Source organism: Prinia subflava, chromosome 20, assembly GCF_021018805.1.
Source record: "Prinia subflava isolate CZ2003 ecotype Zambia chromosome 20, Cam_Psub_1.2, whole genome shotgun sequence".
In the NCBI taxonomy this organism is placed as follows: domain Eukaryota; kingdom Metazoa; phylum Chordata; class Aves; order Passeriformes; family Cisticolidae; genus Prinia; species Prinia subflava.
Window position 1 is genome coordinate 6,320,625 of NC_086266.1, and position 20,170 is coordinate 6,340,794.

A 20,170-nucleotide genomic window follows, 5' to 3' on the forward strand; every position below is an offset into this window, starting at 1 on the left:
CCAGCAGGGCTTGTGCAGGAAATGCACTCAGCCCTCCCCTGCCTGAGGAATGCAGTGCCAGAGCCTCTCCAGGCAGGAAAAGCTGCTGTCCCGGGTCTCCCAAGGGAACACATCCTGCAGTTTGCCTCCCCCAGCTTTTTGAGACTGCCCCATGGAAGCTCCCTTCAAACCCCCTGAGCAGCAGGGGATGGGGCCAGCAGTGTCCCACACACAGCTTCCATTGCCATCCCTACTCCCCCAAATCAGAAATCCACTGGGCTTTCAACACGTGCTAAATCTACTCTTCACCCCAGGGGGGCTAAGCTTTTTTTACAACTTTTCCTTTTTTAAAGAAGATCCAAGTGGTCCACACCCAATCCCAACTGGACAAGAGCAAAAGCTGCTCCTTCTGATGGAACTTTGGAGTGCTCTTTTCTGCCTGCTCTCCACAGATCCCTGATCTTTCCCAAAGGAAGGGTGGAACAGGCTATGTAATGGCTCTTGGTCTCTTCAACCTTCATCATTCTACAGAAGTGTTCCAAATTTGTTTTTACCCAATACAAATATCAGCACTCAGCTGTGATGACTCCAGAAAATTCCAGATTACTGCCTCCTTGTGCACCTCCCCAGGCTGTCCCAGCATCCCAGACTGGTTTGGGTTGGAAGAAACACTAAACCCGTCTCACTCCAACCCCCCAGCACAGAGGGATGCCACCTCACACTGGTTTTAAATTCTGGCTTTCCAGAAATGCAGAGGAGGTTTCAGCTTTGTTTCTTTTCAAAAAGACAATGGGAAAACAAGGAAGATATGTTTTCCCAAGCCCCACAGCTAGACAGGCTAGCCCCAGTATGAAGCAATCAAATTTGTTTCAGCTGAACACCCAAATTAGAACAGCAGGAAAAGTCCACCAAACCCTGATGGGAACAAAGTCACTGAAATGTGGAATTAGTTTCCTTGAGGGTTACAGTAACTAATCCTAATATATTAAGTAATTCTTTCAAAAAACAAGTTGTGTAGAGACACAAAACATTTTCAAGAAAATATTACTGTGACACAACTCTTAGACCAAATGCTAATTAATTCATTAAACAAAATCCTAAACTGGCTTAATTCATAAACATTCATATAAGAGAACTGTTCAACAACATTTTGGTCTACTATTAGACACTGCAAGTGCTTTGCAAATACAAATAAGCCTTTAGAAACCAATTTTATTGGATCAGTGAACTTTTTTGTCCTTTACACAAAGTCTGTGACCAATACTGATGAACCTTATATAGCCCAACAGTGGTTACCAAGGAAAATGACCAAGGACCTCTCTAAACTCCTAAGGAATTTCAAATATTTAGTATTTTAAAAAAAAAAAAAAAAAAGTTATTTTAAGCTGAGACACAACCAAACTAGACAAGAGTCATTCTGAGAGAGGACAAGAAAGTAAAAAAGCAGCGAGTCTGAATGGCAGCATTTATCTGTGAAGCCCTTCTGCAGGACCAAGAATGCAGAGTGCCTGCCAGGAAGAGAGGAGACGCTCAGCTCTTGGGAACAGGAGGGAGCCCTCGCTTCTCCAGGGCCAGCCAAGCCCTGCAGGAGCTGCCCACAAGGGATGGGACATCCACCAAGCACCACGAGGGACGGCCACAGCTCCATCCACAGCGGAGGCTCCAACACGCTCCCCCTGCACCTAAGTGGGCACCTCACACAAACCTCTGCTAACACCTCTCCACTCTGCTAACACAGGATTTTAAACCTTTGAGAGGTTTGTTTCCACAGGCCTTTGAATTCAGTTCTCAGGGGGTTTTTTCAATTCATATTTCGTTTTCCATTCCTTTTCACTCCTCATGCACTGAGCTCCCGCTGATATCAAATGGCTGGTTTGCCCTGAATGGTCATTTATACACAGGTGAGTTTTAAATCTGTTCTTACTTTAAAAATTACATCCAAGTGTCCATGTAAACACAAATTCCATCAGCCACGAAAAATTCCTTTCACTTACAGGCATAGTAGGCAAATAAGAAAATATTATATTGCACATATAAAAATTCATTGCTCCGAGGGACAGCTTCACACTATTTTTGCCCAAAGTTGTTGGATCTTTTTCCTGTCCTGAAGACAACATTTCAAGGCTACTCTGGAGAGCCTGGTAATATGCAAGATTATCACTTGCTGACTTTAGAGTTCTCCATACAGCCCTTTCACACGGACACAATTCCAGTATCAGATCTGTCCAAAGCATGAACCAAAGGCTTTTGCAAAGGTTGAAGGTATGGCCATGGAGGCTGCAGCATGAAGTTCTTCCTGTGGCCAGCACTGCATTCCAGAATTGTTTGGGAATACATTCTCTCCTGTCTAAAAGAGTTTAACAACTCCTGCAGCCAGACTGGACTCACAGGGCAGGTATGTGCCTGCTCTTTCATAAAAGACAATGATTTAAGTCTACAATATGATGCTGCTGTCACATATGGGGCACGTGCAGAGAGATCAGGCACCAGGTATGTGGAAGTCTAACCTGGAAAGAAACTACTCATCAGAAAGTAAGAAAAGCAGAGAATTCCTGAAGGGAATGAGCTTAAAGAAATGGGTTGTGGCCCAGATTCAACACAATGGACTAAATCACTTTGACAAATCCTCTAGTGCTTCCTGCAAGTGCATAACCCCAGCAACAAGCAGTTTGGAACACTTCTATGAGGAACCAAGTCCTCTCTTGTATTTCAGTGGACAGAAGAGGAGAAAGAGAGCCCTGGACCTTATTGCCAATCCCCAAGAATGGCTGTTCTCACACTTTTATAAACACTTGGTCTCCATGGAAGGGGGATACCTAGCAGCAAACATTGGCAACCAAGGACATTCCACTCCCACTATATCGTCCACAATAGCAAGGAGGAAAAAAATTCCATAAGGCTGCTTTGATTAGGAACCCTTTGAGAGGACTTCTTCAAAAGTCAGTGTCTGAAAATACCTTAAAATGTGGGAATGTGCAACAACAGCCAGATGGGGGAAAACAAGCATCTTACTTTATTCTGAAAGCATTTACACTTCAGCCCAAAGTGGGAACATCCATTAATCCAAGAACCTTTTGCCAAGAACAAGGTCATCGTTTTCTTTTTAATTCACAACAGAACCCAGTGCACAACATACTCTGCACCAAACAGAGAATCTCACCATTTACAGGCGTTTGGAGCCACATTTTAGTGTAATGCAACGTGTAAGAACTTTATTATGTTGGGTTTTGTCTTCCCTGCAGGTCAGAGCTCCGCAGCTCTTCAAAAGCCACCAGTAAGAATGAAGCAAGAAGTGCACAAGGAGTTTAAACACACAAATTCTTTCACTGCCAAAAGTATTTCTACACTAATACACTCTTGGACTGTTGATAATTCTAAAATTGAACACCTCTTCCTGTGTATGCACAAATACAACAATCTGAACCAAGCTCAAAGTTTGCTCCACATTAAGAAAATTAAGCTTTAATGAGCTCAAATTTTACTTGAGCTGTTTGTTCATTGCAGTGAGAGTGAGCCCCAGCCATGGAGCAAGGCAACACTGCAGTGAGCTCTAGAAAGAATTAAATGGTGCAAATTGTTCTACCAAAATAACCACCACCAAAAAAAAAAAAAAATCACATTACACTCAACTGGAAACAAAAGAAAGGGCTAGAAATGGGAGAAGCATTTATACTCTGAGAACTTGGGGGTTGCAAATTCTCAATTTCACTGTCATGGTTAGGAAAATGTGGCAGCAAAGCAATGAAACCTTATTTCTAAATAAACAAAAAGATTGGTCAGTCTGCTGATGCAAGACAGACTAAAGAGAACAAGAGAACTATTAAATTATCTCCACTTCTGGGACTCTGGCTATTCTTTTGCAAAGTGAATGGCTTATGCTAATCAGGATGCATCTGAAATGCATCATTCAAGCCTTCTTGTACAAATATAGTTCTTATTTATCCCAAAAGATCCCCACCAGCTGGCAATGTTTGCATACAATGTTAAACCCAACCTCAAGAGCCCATGCATTATGAGTCATTTTACACTTAAAAACATTAGTTCCCTTCAGTGTGCTCCAAGACGGTGTATCCCACGAGAGGAATTTTAGCGGAATTCAGCAATAATACACTATGTTACCATCCAACTTCCTCTAGCACTAAGAAGTTACAAGTTTTCTGTTGTTCGGTGGGTTGTGGGTTTTTTTTTTTTCCTCCTAACAGTGCTTTTCCTCCAGACCATCTCTGGGGAAGGAACAAAAGGATTTGCACCAATCCCCTCTATATGAATCAAATATTTATGCTATGCCCTCTTGAAGCACTTTCATCTAGTAACCTATGGAATGTGATCTCCTGACCTCAACACTCAGGCACGTCTAAATCAGCTGCCCTTTGAGCTGTATTAGAGGCTGCAGAGAATTTTTATACATTTATATCACAGGCATATGAAAACCCTGTGGCCCAGCTGTGGCGTTCTCTGCTACAAAGCTTTAGTCCAGAGGGTGCCTGGGGAAAGGGGAATGCTTTGGTTGTCCCACGTTCATGGCAGAATCCGATGTCGTGTGTCCCCAGCAACAGGTAGGATGATGAACCACACAATCAGCACAATTTAAATTAAAGTGTCAGGGCAAACTCCAACCCCTCATCCCACCACATGGCCCATTCTGCCCACTCCACACTGCCCAGTTCCCTCCTGCCTCCAGCACCCTCCCCAGGGCAGCCAGCGCTGCCTGCAAAACACCTCCAGAATCCAAAAGGCAAAGAGCTTGTGGGATGAGCAGGCACCCCATTCCCTCCACCTGGAAATCTCCCCCCTTCCTCAAGAAAAATAAATCATTCTATGTTGTCTTTGTGGCTCCCAGGAACCTTTGAAGGATGGGGTTATGTTGCAAATAAGTGTCCTGGAAGTAAAAGAGAGGGAGACCAGGTGTCCCAGTTGAACCTGCAACTCCAACTACAGCACAAATTTTTCCAGGGTCAATTCATGACCCTGCTCCCTCAGAGGGGCAGTCACTGAGGTAACCCTGGTGAAAGTCTGACCCAGAGATTTAACAGGGTCATGGTCCTGATGGTAGGGTTCGTGTTTTCACAGCAGCCCTGAAAAACTGACGTGATGCTGCCCATCACTCACACGGGAGCAGCACGAGGGCGCAGGGAAAGCTCGAGAACACAGTTCTCATGTGCCCACCCCGACCTGGTAGAAAAGGTGCCCTGAAACAGTCAAGCACAAAAATGTGAGACAACAGCCAAAACCAAGAGCCCGTCCTCTGCCCCAGGATGGATCCTGGTCGGTCACCTGGCCCAGTCCCCTCGCAAGGTGCCCCAGTGGCTGCTGCACCCCAGCAGAGACTGAGGCACCCCCAGTGCTGAGGGTCCAGCAGCTCAGAGCACACTGCCCCACCTACTCCACCTTCTTTTCCCACAGAAATCCCTCCAGGGAAGAGGACAGGGAAAAAAAAAAAACCCAACTTAAAAAAGAAAGAGGAACGGGGAGCAGGATAGACCAATATGTAGCATTTCCTGTATCATCCACAGGAAAAACCCACGCAGTGGGGAAGAGCTCAATGTCAAGGCTGGTTTCACCTCATGAACAGGCAGTTCCTCCTGCTGGGGGATGCTGTGTGAGTCCAAAGGGAACAATACAATCTCCCCTGACACAAGGAGTCCACTACCAGCCACACAAAATTCCACAGGTCCTTCCCTTGCAGAAATGGCTGGTAGCAAAGCAGGAAGGAGGGGAAGGAGGAATGTGGGTAGAGAGCTGGGGGAGAAGGAAAATGAGACATTCACTGTGGTATTACCACTTGTAAACCAGGACACACTCAGCACTTGGCCCCTACAGAAAGGAGTATTCTGCAAAATATGTTTCCCTGCACAGAGACTGGGCCTCCATCCAGTTATTATGTGCACATGTCCCTGCTGCGTTTTCAGCCTTACTTCAGAAAAAAAAAAATCTCAAAACAAAGAAAACATCCTCTGATATTCACCCTGCACAGTGCCAAGCGTGCTCCTGACCATGTTCAATAATCTGTTAAGGCGTGTTAATTATGGGTGCAACATTTCTGCACCTTGTGACACAGCAGTAAAGCACTTAATGTAAAACAAATTCCAGTGTGAAACAAGGAATCAGGCGATGGTGGCAGCCCTGTTTGCACGTGTGATACATAAATGCACATACGTGCTCCTCTGTGTAGCACGACCAGCAAAGACAATCTCAACACGTGGATTACAAGCACAATGACTGCAATTATTTTCTCCAAAGAAAAGAGCACCACAAGAAACGGCTGCTTTCAAACACAGCCTGACACAAACCCACTTCAGCGACTTCCACCGAGTTTTACTCAATCCAATTACACACAAGTACATCACTATTCATTTTGGCAATTTACTACCACTGGTGAAATAGGTGGATGAACTTAATTTTTTCCCTTTTTTTTTTTTTTTTTTTTTTTTGCAAGAATTTTGCAAGACAAAAAGTAAACTTTACAGAAGAGAGAAGTGATGGACAAAAGCTGACAGAGAAGAGAGCCAGTCCAACTCCCAGGTTAAGGCTGAAGAAAGAATGCAGAGTCCCTTGCAGCATGAGAACATCTCTTACCTACTGATCTGCTGAAGACAAAAGGGTTTTCTTCTTTTCAGAAACTGGACACTTGTAGCTCGTTGGGTCAGTCACACAAAGCTTCCCTGCTGCCAAAGGTATTCTTTTTCCCCTCGGGTTTTTGTTGATGTTGTTTGGTTTTTTACCCCAGAGAGTAAAGGGCAGAACAGTGGATTCAGCAGGGGCAAAGGGTGGAATTCGAGATTTAACGGGCTGGAGAACTGCAGAGCTCTCTCCAAAAGATGCTGTATTTCAAGGCGCTTTCATTTGCAAATCCTTCTTCATCCTCAGTGTCAATAAAACTGGAGGAGAGGGAGTAAACTTTTTTAACCGCAGAAATAAACCGGACTCCACAGAACGAGGAATGTGAAACGAACTGGATTTGTGGCCCGACTTTTTCTTTTATTAAAAATAAATATACTTTCAGAACAGGCAATCGAGCTAGAAGGGAGTTTAAAAAAAAGTAAAATCCCAGAGTCAGCCAGGACCTGCCCGCGGTCGCTGGGAGGAGGATAGCGGTACCTCGAGAGCGGCAGGATAAACACAAAGAGGGGAAAGTCCGCGGCGGTGGCAGCTCGGCTGTCAGTGGCAGCGCCGCCCGGGGCAGCGGCAGCGCCCGCGGCCGCGGCAGCGAAGGGCGGCCCGCGGCATCGCGCCCGGGCGGGCTGGGCTGGGCTGCGCTCGCTGCTCCGCGGCTCCCTGGGCGGCAGCGGCGGGACGGGCGGCACGGTTCGGCTCAGCTCGGCTCGGCGCGGTTCAGCTCGGCTCGGTTCAACTCGGCTCGGTTCAGTTCGGTTCAGCTCGGTTCAGCTCGGCTCAGCTCGGCTCGGCGCGGCTCCGCTCCCTCCTCCGCCTCCTTCCGCTGCTGTGGGCGCGGGCGGCCCGCGGGACGCGCTGGGCCGGGGCGGGCAGGAAGCGCCGCCGCCCCCGGGCCCGCCCCGCCCGCGGCACCGCCCCCGCTCCGCTCCGCCCGCCCGCCGCTATTGTGTGCGGACACACGGACACACCGAGCGGCACGGCGGACACACCGAGCGGCACGGCGGACACACCGAGCAGCCGCTGCGGGTCCTGGCCCCGCACACGCACCCCAGCAACCCCACCCTGTGCCCGGGAGCGGTGTCCAAAGGTTCCTGGAGCTCTGGCAGCCTTGGGGCTGTGCCCATTCCCTGGGGAGCCTGGCAGTGCCCAGCACGCACCGGGGGAAGGACCTTTCCCAAATACCAAACCTCAACCTCCCCTGACACAGCTCCTGCCGCTCCCTGGGTCCTGTCCCTGCTCAGAGATCGGAGCTGCCCCTCCACTGCCCCTCCACTGCCCCTCGGGAGGATGCTGAAAACCACAATAAAGTCTCCTCCAGGCTGAACACACCAAGTGACCTCAGCCACTCCTCATAAGAGTTTCCATCTAGAACTTTCCCCAACCTTGTGGCCTCCTTGGTACACTCTTCTAAAAGCTTAATATCTTTTTTTTATATTGTGGTGCCCAAAACTGCTCAAAACGTTCAAGGTGAGAATGTTCATGGACGCAGGTTCCCAGGTGGCTGTAAGAATTTTTGTGAGAATTAAAACACACAAGATTAAATAACTCTAGGAGACTCTCAAACCACTGCACTAAATTTGGAAAACAGATTGGCAAAAGATGAGACTGAAGACACTTCAGTTCTCCCCAAATAAACTCTGATTTTGCTGTGTTTCAGTATTTTATTACATGATAAAAGATGGTGAGCCACATTCAGAGGTGGCTTTTGCTGAAAGCTTTAGTGCCTGGAATCACAGTGTGGAATTTCAACTCCTAAAACAGTTTAGCTTTAAACATTCCACAACCTTTACAGCAAAGCATGGACACATCACCTTTGTGCATGTGACCCCGTTCAAAAGCCTGTAAAAGGATCCCGAAATGCTGCCAAAATGAAAGACTTAAAGCAGTCTTGTTTTGGAAGATCTCATAGAGGATTAATAATGGTGGTAACACAGCTCTGCAGTGGAACCAGTCTGCCTCAGACAGGCAAAGCTCTTGTTCTGAAATGGGCTAAGCAACACCAACTTCTCCTCACCCGTCCCTGTAATCAGGACAAATCCCCAGTCTAAACAAGGCCGAGAGATAACAAACTGGTCCTTCAGTAGGGACTTATTTGTGTACAAACCATCGTACCCTGCCTTTCTCACAATCCACCTCCTCCTCCAGCTTTTGCATAGGGAGCACTGGAATCCTCCCCCAGTGAGGCCATTCCTGTCCTGACTCCCGAGGACAATCTCCCAGTGACAGCTTCCACTGGGCTCCTGGTCATTACCTCGTAATTTCAGAAAAAGAGCAAAACAAAAATCTGAATGCAGCTGTCACGGTGTGTCCACAGCTGATTTAATACATAAAGGCCTGATCATGCAAATATGAAGCCCACTAGGCAGTGCCAATTTGGTAAGGTTTGGGCCTAGGATGCCACCAGTTTCCAAAAAAACCTGAAAGTGCAAAAGCTGGCCACATGTCAAATCCTTGCACTGTGAAATTTGGCCTTCATGTGAGGAGAAATGGCATGATTCAGCCATTTACCTTTTAATCACTCTGAGCAAATAAATCCTTTCCGACATTCCCAAATCTTAACATTGAAAAAGAAAGACTTGGACAAAAATTCAGGAAGTCGAATTACAGAAATCCCAAAGGCAGCATCTATAAACATCTATTTTTCCCCCCTCATAACCAACATTCATTCACTGGAATGTTTTAATGAAAGAAATGCAGAAACACATGTAAACAGCTCATTAACATCCCATAACCTTACAGTTTGAAAAGCCAAATGGAAAAAAAAAAGCCAGTGGAGAAGCAGCCACTGAAGGCCACATTTGCTGGATGCTGTGGGGCAGCGCTGTAAGGGAAGTGCACAGCTAAAGTGAGGGAAAGAGTTATAAACTGTGCTTCAGTCACACATCCTGTCTCCCTCCCACATGCTCAAAGAAAATATGGGAGCAAAGAGAGGAGGCAGAGTCATCAGGAAAGCACAACTATTGCTTCATGCAGGCACTGGGGAGCAGCGAGCCTGTGTTAACCTCGGCTCCTCTTCCAGGAGCACTGCTCATGTTCAGCCCACACCACTGGAGACACCAGCCTTATCGGGGCTGCAAAAGAACAAAGCTGCACGAAATCCAAACTCTCTTCCTTAAAATACTCTCCCCCTGTATCCTCCCTTCACCCAACTCCCTGCCCGGGCCGGTGCTCAGGAGCTCCAGCACACATCTGAACGGCTGCCAGCAGAGGAAGCGAGCAGTTTCCATACACACATCACGCCACAATGTGGGAATTCAGGAAACAACACAAGAAAGGGGGTCCTAATAACTGTTCCAGCGTGCTCGGGCCAATTTATGCAATCGCACAAAGGTCACGGTGGTTGTGCTAAAAAGCACAAAAGATAAGCGCTACAACGGCAACTAATCAAAGTAGGAGAATAAACCTCGGGCTTAGGAAAACCTGGAGTTGCTCCACCTACAATTTTTTAAGAGGCAGCCCTTCACATTCTTTAAAATTCCTCCATCTTAAAGTTCCTCCCTCCAGGAATGGCTGTAACTCTGGCGCCCTTTGTCCGCAGCAGCTGGAGCTCAGGAAGCTGCTGATATTATCCCTCCTGTGCAGACACAGCTCAGCTCGGCTCAGCATCCACTCAGCACACTGCACAGGGGCCTGAATTCATTTCCGTGCATCTCTGATCTCGGGCCAGTTTAACAGAGCTTTTCTTCTTGCACATAAAAATAAAGCGTTAGCAGGGCTCAGAAGTGGCATTTAGCTCTTGGGGCCAGACAGAACGTCCCCGCCAAAGTGAGGGGTTCTTTGTCTATAAAATACATTATTGGGCAAAATAATGACCCCACAATAAACAGATGGGAATACAAAGAAACAGTCAAAAAAACTAAGAAGAGGAGCTGAGGATGTTTGCCAGCAATGTGAGCAGGAGAAAGGAACAGGAATTTCTGAAAAGGGAGAGTGTATTTCTTGTCATAGAAGCTAAAGACAGAATCCCAGAATGGTTTGGGTTGGAAGGGACCTTAAAGCTCATCTCATTCCCTCCCCCTGCCATGGGCAGGGACACCTTTCACTATCCCAGGTTGCTCCAAGCTCCACCCAACCCGGCCCCGGACACTTCCAGGTCAGTTTGACAAATACCCATTGAAGAAAAGGAAGTAAGCAAACCAATACGTTTGGGAATACAGATCAAAACAAGACTAAAAAATGTCAAAACCTTGTAAAAAATCACAAGAAACGCATGGAGAAAGCACCAAGGTACCAGAAGGTCGAGTGGTTGGTCCAAAGCCAGGCTGAGAGCTCAGTCTGCACTTGCAGGAGCCCTGCCCTGCTGCCCACACGTGCAGTGAGCTCGGCCATGCAGTACTGCAGCTTTTGCTGCTGTTTTACCACCTGGGTTTAGCACCCAGCACCTTCAGGGTGGCCATGGCCATCTCTGAACCATATGCAGAGGATTTGGTGTTGTTCCACATCCAGCCCTGAGCTGTAACAAGGCCTGAGAGGCACCCTCGGGTCCTGCTGTTGGGTATGGCTGGAGAGCAACTGTGATTCTGAAGGGAAACAGAATCAGACAGATGAGAGATTGAGGCATGAACTACATCAGCTATTATTCACCTAGATGGCAAGAACAGCTATTCACACATCAAGAGCACCAGAAACTGTCACCATCGAACTTGACATGCGTGGAATTGCTAGAAAAATTCCACTTCTCTAAGCACACGAGCAGAAACAGTTACACACTACTTATTCCTCTAGCCTTCACCAAGTAACTGCTGTGTCTTTCTATACAAGTGTATTATTTTACCAATTCTACACAATAAAACTCTGATGACCACATAACTTCTGGGAGGGAAGTAACTGAAATAGAAACCTCTGCAAAGCCAACTTCATGTCCTGTCTCTGCTGTGATTTACACTCTGACACAGCCACAGCTCATCTAAGATTTTTCATGCTGCTGCGTGTTAAGAGTTTTAAAAGTCTGTCAGTCCGGGAGGTGCCTCTAATGGATTGTAACTCAAGTGCAGCATGGTTCCTGGGGTGAAGAAAAGGCCTGCAAGGAAGGGGGAGAAAAGGAACAGCTTACCACAGTGAAATGTAATATAGAGGTCAGCAGTGACATGTCACTCGTGAGGTGATTGATCAGGTACCACCTGTAAGGAGAATTATTGTAACTGCTGAACCTTGGCCCCTCTCTGTGCAGAAGTGCAGAAGAGAGCTGTGTACCCAGGAGAGTGGTAAACAACTGCCAACTATGGAAAAACAAATGTTTCAGCTTTGCTCTAAACACATTCACACCTCGGTGCCCTACAGTTAAATGTGGTTTGGACAAAATAAGGTTAGTCTGGTCAAAGTGATTTCCTAACAAAATACTGTTCTTCTACCAAAGATGGACCTGTAAGCCTTTAAGTGATGGCTATTACATGTTAACAACCTTGATGTAGGAAAGTTGACCACTCCCTTGCTTCTCTGCACTCCTACCTCTCAAAAAACCCAGATGTGTCTTTAAAATCTGCTGGAATTAATTGAAAGATTCCCTCAGCTTCCAGTGGATTTGGACCAGAGTGATCTGTACGAGTAAGGCATGGAGGCACTGAACTTCAGCACAGAATTTGTTTGCACCCAAGGACTAAAGATTGTGTGAAATTACAAGTGAACAAGATGTACAGCAGGTTCTACAGCAAAAAACAGACTTGCTAATCTTGATATTTCAATGACCATAAATCCTATGAGGGGACAACCATGGCTGATTTGATACCAAAAAGCCCAACCTCTTCAAAGCCTCCAGGCCTTAAAATGGTGCAGCTGTATTGATAAATACCACGGGGATGGGGGACGGGGTGATCTTTGATTTAAAGCTCTTGCAACTCATTTTTAATGCTGATGTCAGGAGCAGACTCAAGAGTGAGAAATGAAAGAGGCCCAACCAACAGCAATCTCTGGCATTGCCTGGGCATGGGCTCAGTGAAACACGGAGTGCCATGGGCATGCAAGAGCTCTGCCAACCATCTTCCCCCGCTACAGAGAAACTGTACTGAAGAGTAACCAGCTTATTCTGAACATGAAATTAAAGAAGAGAAATGAAAGGAGAAAAAAATGTTACGTACAAAAACCAGACTGAAACAAAATGGATTAATCTCTTTTAAATAACTGCTTCAAAAAGTGCCAATTAGAATTTTTATGAATCCATAGATGTGCTCCTAAAAACAGTCTTTCCCCTGTAGTAAGCTACAAAAAGACTTATAATTAGAGAGAGCAAGATATCAAGTTACAGGTAATTGATTAACATTTCATTTTCATGTAAATGACAAACTAAAAATAGAATTATGGAATAAAGTCTGATTAGATTTTACAATCGATTTCAGAAGCTGCTGCCACATTCTGGAAGAGCACCAGCACTCTCTGCTGGTGATCTTTGTTCAACAGCTATCGATGGAAAAATGAGGGATGAAGGTGCATTATGTGCTTGATATGAAATGCCATTTTTGTTTTAAATTGATGATTAATTAGTTCTCTAACAATCTGGCAAACAGCAACTCTAGGAGCTAGCTATGCTTTTGGAAACAACGCAGTCATTACTAAGAACTGCAGTTACTCTGGGCAATCATCACTCACTAGAATAAATTTCACTGCCTCAAATAAACATCTGATGCAAATGCTTCTCTCAGCAGAAAGCACTTCTGTGGTACTGCCACACAAAGACAAGCTGGTGTGAGAAATTCCCATGATGCCAAATCCCTTGGCTCCACCCTGACTTTCCATCAATTTTTGGGCTATGCCAAGAAAAACAGCTCTCCTTTAAAAAGTCCTAGCACAGCTCCAACACCTTCCCCGACGGGGGCCGCAGCAGGAAGGAGGCTGTGTGTTCATCAAAGCAAAGCTGCTCCCAGCCCTGTCTCTGTTCCACCCTCTGCCAGGATCCTGGAAAAGCTTTGCTTCCCTCTCCCCAGGATGCACCCAAGCCTTACACACCTGAGCCACAGCTTGCACAGGGACAAAGAGTAAGGCATGGAGGCACTGAACTTCAGCACAGAATTTGTTTGCACCCAAGGACTAAAGATTGTGTGAAATTACAAGTGAACAAGATGTACAGCAGGTTCTACAGCAAAAAACAGACTTGCTAATCTTGATATTTCAATGACCATAAATCCTATGAGGGGACAACCATGGCTGATTTGATAGCACAAAGCCCAACCTCTTCAAAGCCTCCAGGCCTTAAAATGGTGCAGCAAAAATAAACCCCAAGCCAAGCACCTCAGTGCCAGCTGTCCCAAACTGTGCTCGGATCAGACACCAGGAAGGAGGGTTAAAAATTGCCAAATTGAATCCATGTGCAGCTCATGGAAGTGTGGGAAACAAAAGAGACAATGTTAAGGACAGAGTATGCATTTGCAAAGGGCTCAAGTTTCTTGGCTTCTGCCATCTGCTTCCCAAAGGCCATTTTTCAAGGTAGCTTTTTGTTCTTCAGTTTTGAATGTAGCTGAGGAAAGACATCCTACTCCTTCTTAGCTAATGAACTAAAGCTCAGTGCACATTCAATGGCTTAAAATATTTTGTCTTTTTTAATTCCCTGGGGACAAGAAGGGAATTCAATGTCAGAGGTGGGGTTTTTCTCCTGGGACATGGATCGAATTTTTACATCTGACCCAAAAGCCTCAGACACCTCCATAAATATTCATTTATACTATGGTATTAAATACATAAAGAAATCCTGTGTTCACAAAAAAAAAAACCCATAAAACTTCACAATGCTGTATATATCTGTATATTATGTGTAGCAAGATACACAGCCCTTTTGACTATTTTCCTTTATGAAGTAAAAATTAAGAAGAACAGCTCCTGATTTAGAGAAACAGCTCAGAGCCCTAAAAAGAACACACTTTGTGGTAAAAATAAGTGAGTTTTAACATAGTCGTAAGTCAAAGTCAGGAATAATTGTTCTAACACATTCTGCTCCTGACAAATCTCGAATTTAGAAGAGCTTCACATCTGCTGAGAGTTCCAAGGAACTTTTTAAGCATTCAGGGATCACTGACACTTGGCAGAGTGGGACAGAGTGACAGCCAAATGCCCAGCACAGATCTGAAACCCTGCATGAGGAACAGACATTCCTGCCTAAGGGGGCAGGGCAAGTTTCCCACTGCAGAGAAGGACAAGAGTTTTCAAACCTGAAGTTTTCTACTCTTCAAGGAATTTAATATTGTGGACATGACAAGATCCAGCCAGAGACCAGGGATCTACAGGGGATGAGAAGATGCTCAAAGCCTTGAGAACCTGAGAACCTATAGGAAATTAACATGATTACTCTTTTAATATTATTAACTATACATTCCAGACTGCTCTTAAATATTCCCTTCCCACATTCCTACCCACACCTTTACCTTTGTGCCACGGGAATTCTGTATTCAGCTCTGCCCCTTGATCATTAATGCAGACTCCTGAACTTCAGACTTCAAAGCAAGGCAGGATTAAAAGTCACAGGCTCAGGACTAGGACAGCATCAAATCCTCCCTGTGTAGGAACCTCCACCTTGTGTTCGACTCCACAAACACCTCCTTCTATCAGGACTGGGAAATTCAGGGATTTATGTGGAGCTTCCCACCGATTTGGTTAATAAGGGAGCCCCAACAGTGCCTCATCCCCTTCCAAACACTGATAAATGAAAGAAAATGGGAATGTCTCCTGGGGTACGAGAAAGGACGATGTGAGTGCTCTACAAACGTGCAAGGGAAGAAACCAAAGGCTTCATTGTGTGGAAATGCACTTTTCTAGGAAGGCTCTTATCCCTCTCCAAAGCAGCACGTGAGAATGTTCTTAGGGAACCCATCCTCACCTACAACCTACAACCCTGCTGGTGGTTTAGTTTTTATTTCTGACTTTTCTATTCTTCCCTCATTCTGCTGCTCAAAGTGTCTGCACTCCTCAGCTTCCTCCCTTCTGCAGGTCCTCCCCTCTCACTCCCAGTGCCCCCAGCACTGCTGGGAGCTCCAGCAAGCCTCACTGCTCAGAGCTCCCAGCAAGGAGACTGACCTCCAGTTAACATCATACAAATGAAGAAATCACAGCACACATATATCAAGATACAGGTCTGTCCAAGACCCTAAGGGATTTTGGGACTCATTTCAATGTAACTTGCAATCAGCATCCCTTTGAGTTCCATTTGAACTGCCAAGATAAGACCCCATCAGGCTCAGGCAGAAAGGCAGTCTGGGCTTTTCCAGCTTTATTTGTAGCTGCTCTTATATCACCAACTTACAAGGAGATTACACAACACCAGACTAACACGGGTGCAGTTCCTTTAGTGGTAAAAAAGCTGCTAGAGATCACCAGACTCAGGAATTTCCATTGACAACATGGTCTACACATGCTCTGAGTTAGACACTGCAATAAGTGCAGTGGGAAAAGCTGTTGTAGAGACACACACTGCCCTCATCAGCCTCATGATCCCTCACAAACACTGGGCTAAAGTGATGGTAGATGGTGTCACAGAGCAGATATTTACTTGCTGAGAAGGTGAACTGCAAAGCCAAACTCAGAAATTTCTCTGCCTAACAAGAAGGTTGCAATTAGGTCATTGCTGAGCACTGGGTAATCACAGATCAGAGCAAAAACATTCCCACAGAATAACTCAGATGTGACAGCAGGTTCTTGGATTGAGAACAAGGATTTCATCCATGCAGTCCTGCTGCTGAATTATGTGGATAAACAGTCATCCTGATGGAGCCAGCCCCCAGCAGGACATGCAGGTGTGGGGATACACAGACCCAGTTTAGCACAAGTAAACTGAATTCCCAAACAGGAAAGCCCATGTCCGACTTTGATGAAATTTGACAAAGAGCTCAGAGTAAATTTCAGGTCAGATTTAGGTGGTGGATGAACTGGATCCAGGCCACAATCTTTTTTTGTATTTTCTGGACTCCAGTTTGAGCAATGCTTCTTATTTCTGAACCTTCTTTCTGCTGAAATACTCCGTCACTTCCATGCCCAGCCCTGCTCAGGTCAGGCTGGATATTTTGGTAAACACAAGACCTTTACTCAAACAACAAGGAACTTCACTAGAACACTCTCCAGGCTGTTTTTGGTCACTGAGACTCCCTCCCTTGGATCCTGCACATGGAACTACCTGTCCTTGGGGCAGAGAGGGCAGGAGAGGGGAGATTTGTGGGTTAATGGGATATTGTTCTGATCAGGGAGATTAGGTTCCAAGGCCATGCCTTTGGACACTGCCTTCTTCAGTGTGGCACTTCAGTTTACAACTGGGGATTTCTCCTAATTAGATTGTACTTTTAATTATTTATGGCCTGTTATCTACAGAAGCTGCCCAAAACCTAAGCCTTAATAAGGATAATTGGAATAATCATATTTTTCCCTCCTCTGTAAAGCACCTTGAGCCTTGCTGATGAGAAATGCTAGGATGTGATTAGACGCTTAATGAAAAACTATCACTGGAAAGAATAAAAATTAAAAATTAACTGAAGTGGAATTTTCTATTTTATACTACATTGATGCTGAATTAAGAACCATTTATCAGAGGCGACGCTGAATATTTTAACCTGGAAATTGAGTGGAGATCTTCTCTATGCATGTTATGATGGGGAGGTGCAGGTGAGGATGCCAAGGACCAGAGTCGGGGCCTGGATGCTGTGAGAAGTCTGAAATGTGGAAGTGCTGGGCTATCCCAGCCCTGGGCTGGTGCCAGCACCAAGAAAAGCAGTGGGTGTTCAGCATCACCCCGGCTCCTGGGTCCACCACAGCTCCTCCACACGGAAGATTTGGCTTTCCAGCCCTCACCTTCCCCAAAAAGCATCCTGAACTGAGGGAGATGGCTTTGAGCTGCTCAGAGCAGGCGGTAGGAGTGACGGTGAATATTTATGGCGCTGCCTGACTCAGTCTGTGAATGAAATCCACAATCCCTCAGACCGAACCAAGGCACGGATGCAAACCTTTTAACCCTTTGGGGATTATCACCCTCCAAACTTGCTCTCTCGGAGATCAAAGCAGGAGGGTTGAGAGATGTTTGTGTTCAATTCCGAGCCGGGGCAGGGGCGGGTGAGCCCCCGCGGGTGGCTGAGGCCGGCGGAGGAGAAGGGCAGCGCAGGGACCATCTCCGCCGGAGAACAGAACATCCCCGGCACCACCCGGACCTGACAATGGAGCCGGGGAGGTGCCGGAGAGCAGCAGGGAAGGCTCCCACACACCCCAGCAGCCCCCGAGCCTCGCCACCTCCCCGCGGCCAACCTTCCCCAGAGCCCGCGGCTGAGCCCCAGCACCGCCCCACACCGCCCGGGGAAGGAGGAGGAGATGCCCGTGAGGGCAGCGGGAACACCCGGCTGCCCTGCCCCGCCTCGGGGGCCCGTCCCGGGCGGTGCCTGAGGGGACAGCGCCGGCCTTTCCCCGGCCGCGCTCCGGCCTCGCCCCGCGGCCGCGCCCTCGCCGCGCTCAGCGCCCTTACCCCGGGGCGCCGGGCCCCGCGGCCGCCCGCACATCCACCACGGCCATCGCAGCCATCCCGGGCCGCTCCCCGCGGGCTGCCGCGGCCGGCACGGCGCTGAGCCACGCCGGGGAGCTCCGGCAGGGGCCTCCCGCCGATGCCGTGGGTAACTTTGAGCAGGCGGCTGTAACTACGGCGCCCGGCGTCCCCCGGCGGGCCGGCGAGCGGTGCCGGCCGGGAGCTGTAGTTCCGCCCGGGCGGGGGAGCCGCCGGCGCCTGCGGGGAGCGCGCCTGGGCCGAGGGGAATCACGGAGCCACCCGGGCTGGAAAAGACCCCCGAGAGCACCGAGCCCAGCCCGTGAGTGATCCCCACCTTGTCAGCCGGCCCGGAGCGCTGAGTGCCGCGTCCCTGACACCGCCAGGGACGGGGGCTCCACTGCCTCTCTGGGCAGCACCTTCCAGAGTTTAACAACATTTCCGTGACGAAATTCTTCCCAATAGCCAACCTGAACCTCTCCTGTGCTATCACTGGTTGCCTGGAGCAGACCCTGAGAAGCAGGAAGGGCCCCCCTGAGTCTCCTTTTCTCCAGGCTGAGCCCCTTCCCCAGCTCCCTCAGCTGCTCCTGGGGCTCCAGCCCCTTCCCCAGCTCCCTTCCCTGTCCCGGACACGCTCCAGCCCCTCACAGTCCTTTCTGAAGTGAAGGACTCAGAACTGACCCCAGCACTGGAGGAGTGGCGTCCCCAGTCAGGGGATGTCACTGTCCTGGTCCTGCTGGCCACGCCGTGGCTGGGACAGGCCAGGTGCCACTGGCCTCCTGCCACCTGGGCACACCTGGGCACACCTGGGCACACCTGGGCACACCTGGGCACACCTGGGCACACCTGGGCACGCCTGGGCACACCTGGCTCCTGTTCAGCTGCTGCTTTCCCACCAGGCGCTTTCCAGCCCCTCTGCCCCAGCCTGGGGTGTTCCATGGGATTGGTGTGGCTGGAGCATTTTAAGTTCTTTACTTTTTATTTGACCTGGCTCTTAATATCAGCCCCTGAACCTGCTCTGTCTGTTACCTTCATCACATCCTGAGCTTCATGCAACAGCATTGCTTCTAATCTTTCTTCCACAATGTTTACAACAGGGACCATTCCTTGCCCCAGAAACTTTCAACAAAAGCAATAAAAATGTAAAAGCCAACCTCTCAGAGAAGTATTAGCAGGCAAAACTTAAAGGCCCTGTCACTCTGTCACTTGCTGGCCATCAAGTGTTCAGCTCCTGTGGTCTCATGGTTATGTGTTTCATCCATTTTTATTTACAATTTATTTTTATTTAAAGCTGAGTATCTCTCTGGCCCTGCTGTGCCATGCTTCCTGTGTTGAACACAGAACAGTACACAAAACAAACCATGTGGAAAGAATATTTTGGAGATGTGAGTAGGAGGCATCCAAAGTCAGGTGGAAAAATGCTTTTAAGCGGAGACATCTGTGTGTACAGAGCATTATTACTGCTTGCTGTATTTAATTGCAGACAGCTTTGTTCTGTTGCTTTTGAAGGAGAGAAGAAGCCAGCAGAGGTAGTGGCCACACACCAACCTTCCACTGTAAACACCCAGAAAGGAGGGCTGGGGAAAAGTCTGTTATTGCTCCATGGGAGTGCAGCAGCACAGCGGCACAGGAGTGACACAAACATGGGCTGTGCTGTCACAAGGCCTTGTTTGCCAGAGCCAGACAAGGAGGATCTGTTCCAAGATGCAGTGGAATGTTTGTTTTTGTAGTACTGGATTTCCAAAATCCATGGTCTTTTAGTGGCTGACAAGCCCCCTCCTTTCTTTGCCTGGTTCCTGCAGCTGTCGGAGGTCTGCACCCCTGCCTGGAGAACACGAGCACAGCACAGCAAAAACGTGCATCATTCATGTGCCATCAGACAATGCTTGGGGGAGTTACAAAGGAGGGCAGCAAGAGGAGACCACAGCGCTGCAGTAATTTGCATTATTTCTACTTTCTTTGCAAGAGTCACTTTTAGCTTTCAACTATAGCAAGTATTTATACTCCATAGCAGCTTTACCACACTTGAGCATCATTGGGTTTTAATTCACACCCCTCATGACCAGGTAAAATTGGCAGAGTCTGTCTGTTTTAGCACATACTTCCATTTTGTTTGGGTAGTATTTCATATACAGAAATTAA

At 47.5% G+C, this 20,170-nt stretch overlaps 1 protein-coding gene across 9 annotated transcripts in view; it reads right to left on the reverse strand.

Annotated features, from left to right (window-relative positions):
• AMOT (angiomotin) overlaps positions 1-18,211 on the reverse strand; it is a 60,790-nt gene extending 42,579 nt beyond the window's left edge. For 8 of the 9 annotated variants that reach the window (XR_010082773.1, XR_010082771.1, XR_010082769.1 and 5 more), the window contains exon 1: positions 6,556-7,510. The gene's annotated coding sequence lies outside the window, so the exon portion shown is untranslated. Of the gene's footprint in view, positions 1-6,555; positions 7,511-18,013 lie in introns of those variants that run through there. The other variant, XM_063416848.1, reaches the window with a different exon arrangement.
• Positions 18,212-20,170: the final 1,959 nt, after the last annotated feature.